The sequence below is a fragment of the Brachyistius frenatus genome, unplaced genomic scaffold (genome assembly GCF_029030835.1).
Source record: "Brachyistius frenatus isolate BFR_SWC_R1_liver_20210118 unplaced genomic scaffold, ASM2903083v1 Contig_66, whole genome shotgun sequence".
NCBI classification, from domain to species: Eukaryota; Metazoa; Chordata; class Actinopteri; family Embiotocidae; genus Brachyistius; species Brachyistius frenatus.
Genome location: NW_027210665.1, coordinates 93734 through 102971, shown reverse-complemented (window position 1 = coordinate 102971; position 9238 = coordinate 93734). Strand labels below are relative to the sequence as shown.

Below are 9238 nucleotides of genomic sequence, written 5' to 3'. Positions count from 1 at the left end.
ACATAAATGTTTTTTCTGCCTCGGTCTGCTCGGACAGTTTGATGGAAACTTCCTGAATTATTGATTATTGGCAGTCATCTGAATGATCGTGATTATCTTTGAAAAGTGAGAGCTTCTAAGAAGGCAGAGGTCTTTTTTTCTTTCTTTTTTTTAAACATCCTCTTGCACATCGAGTTTCAGTTCCTTTCAATCAGGTGCAGGTTCATCAGACCTGAACGTGTTCAAACCAACAGATACTTCAGATCCTTTGTCCCATCAGAAGAAAATCCTTTAACATTACAACTGTGTTTTTTCTAAGAGTGGAATAATTTGATGTTCATGTTTCTCTTTTTGTTTGTTGTTACATATTTAAATTAATATTGCGTCAAAAATGTGTAAAGATGTACGTTTCTAACCGAATTAAAACGACAAAAACCAAATCAAAACTGAAACCTGAAAGCGGAGTGCCTGTTATGTGAACTCAGTGTTTGTGAGTGAGTCAGGTCTAATCAAACCCACCCACACAGTCCTGATGATGCACATGAGCTTTTATGCAGAAACGTTCATAAAAAATAACTAAACATGAACGCTCAAAAAAAAAAAAAAAAGGCCTCCTGAATATCTGACACAAAGTTTTAGGGGTTTTAAGTATTACTGTGCTAAATTATCCTTTAACCCGACACCTTCTGACGTCACGGACAGGTGAGTTGACAGTAAATAGAGCGAGGACGAAAAAATACCAGAGCGCTGCTGAAAACAGTGTTCAGCCAGTATTTACTGTTTTAAAATAGATTTTCATCCTTTTTTATTGCCAACAAAAAAATTCCCTGGAAACTACTCAAAGTGAACCTGTTACACACACACACACACACACACACACACACACACACACACACACACACACACACACACACACACACACACACACACACACACAGGTAAGGTTTCATCTTTTCCTCAGAAATCCATCCAATTGTATTTTGTTATTATATGCAATTTAAGCCTCTCTCTCTTTCCCTCTTTTGCGTGTATGTGCGTGTGCGCGCGTGCGCATGCGCAGTCCTACCGCTCTGCTCTCCCAGCTCTGCGCGCGGCTCTCCGCTGCTCCGGCAGAGTTGACCAGTGTCCGGATACCTGATGGATGGATGGACGGACGGACGGATGGATGATCGATGACTGATGAGTGAAACCCCGCGCGGACCGACACACCGGAGACACGGGTCGGCTCGGTACTGATTATCGGTGAATGATTGGCAGCTGCCAGTGAGGGAGTGAGCGGAGTTCAGCGCTGCAAAACCAACAGGACTCTACTTTCCTCATCCATCCGTCTCCTCCTCTTCCTCCGGTAAGTGACCTTCCTCCTCCTCCTCCCCCTGTTTCACCTCTTGTCCTTTTTCCGCCTTCTCCTTTTTTCTTTATTTCTCTTTTCTTGTCCACAAACTGTGGACAGTTGAAGGTTGTCAAACGGACCGAGCAGCAGCAGCAGCAGCAGCAGCGGCGGCGGCGGCTCTAGAGCCCGCACGCACCTGAGTCGTCCGTCTTTATGTCCGGATCACTTTCAGGCTTCTTTTTCAGTCTAAAAAAAAACCCAAGTCTGACTTTTTAGATCTCCGTTTCCTCAGTTTTCTGTCTGCCTTTTTGTGTCTCCTCTTATGTTTGTCCTCAGTTTCTTTTTCTGTCTCTAAAATAGTTAAAATATGTTCGTCTGCGAGTCTGGAGCTACAGCGGTACTTTATATTATGTTTTTTTTTTAAAAAAAATTTGGGGTTTTTTTTAAGGAGAAGTATTCATGTCCGTGTACTAATAGCCTGTAACTGTAAACTGACAGTAAAAGTCAAATTCCTGCATTAACAAAAGGCATGAAAGTCTATTATCAAATGTATCCAAAGAAGCCTATAATGCAGAGAAATGACAGTTGTTAGTTTATGATATAGAAGGTTGAACCAAATCATTAGATGACTCACGCATTAGTGTTTAAGCAGCGTTTTGCTGCTGGTGAGGCTTTTTTTAAAAAAATTTTATCGGGCTTTATTGTCTTTATGACGCATTTATTTAGGCTACTGTTTGGTTTGTAAAAGCAGAATCGTGAGTAATGCATCTATTACAAGCACAGCGCTAACAAGTGACACCTTTGTTTTACAAGCCAGACCTTTAAATGATTCATTTTAATGTAATTCAAGATGAGGAAAAGCTACAAATCGTCATATCTAAGAATCTGAAACCAGATTTTTTTTGCATGAAAAATTACCTCATTATCTGATATCTGACTATAGTGAATGAATTGAAATTTTAGATACTGCTGGGTAGATACATGCTTTTCAAAGCATCTTATTTTAAAATATTCACGTTTTGTGAGCTGAAATTCAGTTTTTAAGTAACTAAAGTTGTCAAATGAACACAGCCGAGTAAAACGTTGACAGTATAGCAGAGTGGAAGTATGAAGTACAAGGAATGGAAATACAAACTCACATTTACATTTATGATTTAACTCACTCACTCACTCACTCACTCACTCACTCACTCACTCACTCACTCACTCACTCACTCACTCACTCACTCACTCACTCACTCACTCACTCACTCACTCATTCACTCTCACTCTCTCTCTCACTAACATGCTTCCCACACACTTTACAATTCAAGCAGCTGAATAAACATCGCTGTTAAAATCTTGCTTAAGTTCTAGTTTAATCTCTAATGTGAGCATTTCAGAAATTATAGTCAAATGTTTTACTTGAGTAAAAGTACTTGGTTACATTCAACTGCAAAAAAAAACACATTCACCTAAATGATGAAAACCTTAACTAATATTTTCAGACTGTTATCACATTTTCAATGCAAAACTTTTACCATTTCACAAAATGTAAAACTGTTGTCAAAAAAATGACTCATGAACTCTGTTTTTGAAATCCTGCCTCCTGCAACAACGTACTCATAGTTAACCTGACTTTCAACCATGTTACTTCATCAGCAACAATAATATAACTAATATTTAATAATATAACAGCGGAGAGATGTCCAGTCTGCGTAATGAGGACCTGTAACTTGAATACTTTTGTATATTTATATTTCTAATTGACCTCTCTCTGTGTTTCAATGTTTGTCAGTTCCTTCAGTTTAAAAACTGCTACGAATCACTGATTAATATATTATTTAACTGACATGAAATTTATTTGCATATATTTTAAAAACTAACTGATTGCTAAACAGGAGGATCAACTGTTTTTCCTTGTTGTACATCCTTGTAGATTTATTTGGGTATTCAGTGCGTTAATTGAACATAAGGACAATTCTGATGAGGCCACTCTTTCTTTCAGCCTCGTCCTTGTGCTTTTATACTCACTCGTATCCATTCCTATAGTTTTTAATGTAATCAAAAGGCAGGCCTCCTTTGCTTACTGTTATTTACTCCAAATTTGAATATAAACGAATTGGATTAATTTACAAAGAAACGTTTTTAAAAACTGATGTCAAACATATAAATGACGCCTTTAAATTCAGGGCTGAAGGAGGGAACAGACAGACAGACTGTTTAATCTGGTCTGTGTATCGAACAGGCTTCACTATTGTCAGATAATCCTTTACAAAGCCCCCCCACACACACATACACACACGCACGCACACACACACACACACACACACACACACACACACACACACACACACACACACACACACACACACACACACACACACACACACACACACACACACACACACACACAACGCACGCACACACACACACACACACACACACACACACACACACACACACACACACACACACACACACACACACACACACACACACACACACAGATAAACACAGATAAACACAGTCTGAACCATGCAGAGTTGTGTTGTCTCTCTCTGTCATGGAGATGCTGTTAATTTTCACATAGGTGACAGTTTGAGCTGTGTGTATGTGTGTGCGTGTGTGTGTGTGTGTTAATGTGTGTGTGTGTGTGTGTGTGTGTGTGTTAATGTGTGTGTCTGTGTGTTGTATATTGATTCCTGAGCAGCTGGACTGTGGCGCCTCCTGCAGCTCAGACAGAAACAGATCGGGAAACTGATCATTCCTTCTAGATTCCTCCTTTCCTTTCCTTTCCTTTCCTTTCCTTTCCTTTCCTTTCCTTTCCTTTCCTTTCCTTTCCTTTCCTTTCCTTTCCTTTCCTTTCCTTTCCTTTCCTTTCCTTTCCTTTCCTTTCCTTTCCTTTCCTTTCCTTTCCTTTCCTTTCCTTTCCTTTCCTTTCCTTTCCTTTCCTTTCCTTTCCTTTCCTTTCTCCCCTCTCCTATGTCCTTCCCTCCTTTCTGTTCGTTCCCTATCTTTTTTCCTTTACCTCCTTCACCTCCTTTTTTTTTTTTCTTCCCCACCTCCATTTTAACTGCCTTTCCTTTGTGACCTGTAAAACTGATATTTTCAGTTATCCTATGTGAAATGAGCAAGACATCCATCCTGCTGTCTTCCTCCTTCCTTCCTTGGGGCGGCTTTTGCTCAGATGATAGAGAGGGTTTCTGACTAGTCATAAGGTTGGTGGTTCAATCTCTGGTTCCTTTTGTCCTCACTGCCAAAGTGTCCCTGGGCAAGACACTGAATCTCAATGATTGTGAAGAGCTTTGCAGACTGCTATAGAGGTAAAAGGAACTGCAGATCGTTTCCACTTCCATCCTTGTTCCTATGTTACTGCTGCTGCCTTTTGTTAGGATGTTTGTACCTTCACTTTGAATTTAAATAACACTAATCAATCTAATTAAAGCAGCCGTCTTCGGGCCATTGCTTAATACGAACCCACTATTAGACCCTTGTGATAACTGTGTGTTGTAGCAGGTTGTTAGTCAGTATTATCACTGGGATAATTAGTCGATATACAACATGTTAGAGTGTACCAACCTGAGGGGAGCCTCCTCTGGGAGGTGTTGTAGGGTTCAAGGGGAGGAGAGCGATGATAGATGGGAAGCTAAAATACCGTGTGTTCACACCGCTGGAGCTTTTCAACCAGTGGGCCGAACTACAGCAGCTTTAAACAAAGTCATGTCCTTTTTAACACACAGCTCATAAAGACAATTTAACCTGATTGTCACAATTTGTGTCAGTCAAGGTGGACCAGAAGGAAAATTGGCTTTAAAGGACAGTGTGACCAGTCTTTTTACTTTAAACGTTTAATCTCATAGATTTCATTTTAGACTGTACTAACCTGCTGTTGGACTACTAAATTACAGTTAGCAGGTACAAAACCTCTCTACTGTAACAACTTGTTATTTGATGGTACTTACCTGTTGTTAGACCGTACCCACCTGATGTTAGAGTAAACTAACCTGGGATTAGATGCTAATAACCTGAGATTATATGGTACTAACCTGAGATTAGATGGTACTAACCTGAGATTATATGGTACTAACCTGAGATTATTTGGTACTAACCTGAGATTAGACGGTACTAACCTGAGATTAGACGGTACTAACCTGAGATTAGATGGTACTAACCTGAGATTATAAGGTACTAACCTGAGATTATTTGGTACTAACCTGAGATTAGACGGTACTAACCTGAGATTAGATGGTACTAACCTGAGATTAGATAGTATTTACCTGAGATTAGATAGTATTTACCTGAGATTAGAAGGTACTGACCTGAGATTCGATGGTACTAGCCTGAGATTAGATGGTACTAACCTGAGATTAGATGATACTACCCTGAAATTAGAAGGTACGAACCTGAGATTCGATGGTACTAGCCTGAGATTAGAAGGTACTAACCTGAGATTAAATGGTACTAGCCTGAGATTAGACCGTACAAACCTGATATTAGATACTAGCCTGAGATTACACTACACTAGTTTAGCCTGTACCAAGATACTTCACTAACCTGCTGTTAGACTTTACTCACCTGCTGTTGGGACTAACCTGCTGCTTCTGTTTACAGGGTAAAGAGTCTTCACTCATTAATTGACAGACTGCTCTAGGAGGGCGTGTTTATGTCCAAACTATGTCTGCTTTTTGTCCAGTTGTACAGTAGGTGTCCATTTATTCTACTTGTAACACACTCGCTCTTCTTCTCCTCCACGCAAATCGATTTTACCTATTTATAGAGCATGACAACATTACTAAAGACGACGTTTGGGAGTGCGTGTGCCAGGACTCCAGCAGTGGGCAGATTGAGGAGCAGCATGCTGTTACGTCAGGGCAGATTAGTTTGGAAACCTGCAGAGAGAGTGCGCACACACACACACACACACACACACACACACACACACACACACACACACACACACACACACACACACACACACACACACACACACACACACACACACACACACACACACACACACACACACACACACACACACACGCACACATACGCACACATAAATTGATGCAAGCCCAAATTGATATTTCTGCACCGAATCTCATCTGTGTGTGTGTGTGTGTGTGTGTGTGTGTGTGTGTGTGTGTGTGTGTGTGTGTGTGTGTGTGTGTGTGTGTGTGTGTGTGGGCTAACAGCAGACAGGTGTAACGAGCTCATTATAACAACTCTATTGTATCAGATTAGTGACATACATCAATGTTTAATTAAGATAAACATCCCAATGAATATCATTATTTATTTCTGCATAGGGGAAATAACAATGGTTGAGAAGGTCGATACCATCACATGTACGTTATGTGAAGCCTTCAGCTGGTTAGCATAGTTTAGCGTAAAGATTAGAAACAAGGGGAAACAACTAAAAAAAAAATCCACCAACCAAAACCTTTATAGCTCACTAATTATAACAATATATTTTTTGTGTGCACCAAACCAGATCAGTACGACGAGGAGAGCGTTTTTCGATCTTTACGCAAAGTTCAGGTAACCGTCTCGTAACTGAAACACACCAGAACAGCGTCTGTCTTCTCATCGTACCTCCCAGCCTCCATAAATCAAATCGTTGTGAACTCATACACGAGTATTTGTGTTAAATCTGGACTCAAACTGATTATTGTTCCAATAAGTTTTTTTTTTGCTCACTCGGCAGGTTCGTCGCTGCTCGCACAACTTGGTTCGCGTTTTTCAACAGCGTGACACAACTGTGTTTTCCCCTCGGAGGCGGTTTTCTGTCCCTTTCGCAATAAACCTGAGAGTGCTCCAGTATTTCGTGGCTAGCTCGGTGCTGCCTACAGTACAGAGCGCTAACAGCTAGCCACCTCATTACTCCCATTCTGTCGGCTGTGATTTATGGAGCTACCTGTGAGCCGCTGCACCTGCTCCACGTGTTGTCTCAGGAAGTTTTAATTAATTTCCTGTCATGTGACAAAGAGAAAGTGATGACAATAATGAAATGTGATTGGGCGATTATTATCAAAAACACAATTAGAGGCCTGTTGGCGAGCCAAGAAAGTGTGTGTGTGTGTGTGTGTGTGTGTGTGTGTGTGTGTGTGTGTGTGTGTGTGTGTGTGTGTGTGTGTGTGTGTGTGTGTGTGTGTGTGTGTGTGTGTGTGTGTGTGTGTGTAAAAAGGACAATGTGTGTAAAAAGGAACAGTTAAAAGTGTGTGTGAAAGAGAAAGAGTGTGTGTGTAAATAGGACGGCAGTGATGAAGTGTTTCCTCATGACTCTTGTCTCTGAGGTATTACACACACACACACACACACACACACACTGAGGTTGTGAAGGTCACACTGACACACACACACACACACAAACTTGTACAGTGTCTCATCAGTTGGGAGGGTGCGGGAAGTTGTCAGGGAATTTACCATTGAGACAGACACTCAGACAATGTCCACGCTAATCCAGCTGAATCACAAAATCACGTCTATGTTCTGCATTTTCTAATTTTTCTAAAGTGCTGAAGCAAAAGATTAAAACAGCTAAATGACTTCTTGATCATCTTTTTTTATATGTTCATCACAGCCAACATGTGGGGCAGACGACCTGCTTACGCTGCTGATTATTAACTGGTTAAAGGGAAAGAGTTAGATCAAAAGTAATACCAGTTATAAAGAGTGTTCAGTCAAAAGTGTCGCTTCAACTCGCCATCTGATTAGTTACATCCACTGGCTTTTTTAAAAAAAAATTTTTAAAGGTGTAGATTGGAGGTTTTGGATGTTCTTGGCCACTAGGGGGCAGTAGGGATGTCACGGTGCCATGACTGAAGCCTTAAAGCGTCACCCTCGAGTGTAATATTGCGATTATACAAGTAACCATCGAAATAAAATATGTCAATCTAAATGTATTCATATTGTGGGGGCCATTCGCTCTCAAAATGCAAAACTTTTTGTTAGTGTGATCTCCGTTTCCATGGCAACACATGAGGTATAATATAAAGTTAACAAATGAAACACCGTCACTGCTGGTTGTATTTGTTTGAGGTTCTTAGATACATTTTGTGTGTTTATGTAATTATTTTCCAAATGCTCCGTGACGCCGTTTGCATCCCAGCTTTTGGTTGTCTGTAACTTCTCAGTAAGAAACTTTGCTGTTATTCCTGACAATGTTCCCACAATGTTCAAACATCGGAAAAGCTTTATGTTTTGGGGACTATTCTCGGCAGTGGATTAGTCCACATTCGCTGCGTCGTGACTGCTTATGTTGGATTGAGTGAACAGTGCAACAGTGTGGCTCAGTGTTATCAGTTTTTCAGATTAATCAACCATGGAGACTTTATTTCGAAACTTTTTTTGTACTTTAATAATCGTACAGCTTTAGTGTGGAAAGAGAACCAAGACCTGAAAGCATAAAGATTGTTTTCAGTGTAGACACGACTCTCAGTCAGTCAGAGGGACAAACAGGTTTCGTGTGTCCGCAGGAAACCTACAGAAAAATTAATCCTGTCAAACATAAAGTCACGGTGTCCTTAATGTGAACGTAATGGTTGTTCTATTTATGGAAACTGAGACACATTTTTAGTCCCGATGCCCCCGCTTCTCTGTGATGTCAGTCTGTCACTCTGTAAACTTCAGTTTGTAGCATGAAGTACCTTCAGAGAGAAGAAACTTAAACTTAAATGACCTGTTCCAGGTGTGTGTTTCTGTGTGTTTGTCTCATGTTTCTTCTTCCATTAGTTGAGTGGAGCAGCTGTTGAATGTTTGATGAATCAGCATACTGAGAAGGAAGTGATGTCACAGCCGTCCTCTCGTCTTTCGGGCGAGTTAACTGCTGCTGCTCTGATATCCAGAACGTGTTGTAGTCACACTGTTTGTGTGCTGAAGTTATGATTGTGGTGATGATGTTCCCGTTTGTGGTACATTTGGAAGGATTGGTTGTCATTGCAGTGATAA

General features: G+C 40.6%; 1 protein-coding gene across 1 annotated transcript in view; it reads left to right on the top strand.

Moving 5' to 3' along the window:
- The first annotated feature begins 1097 nt into the window (after positions 1-1097).
- Positions 1098-9238, top strand: part of znf385b (zinc finger protein 385B) — a 57548-nt gene continuing 49407 nt past the window's right edge. The window contains 1 exon segment of the mRNA XM_069706906.1: positions 1098-1324. The gene's annotated coding sequence lies outside the window, so the exon portion shown is untranslated.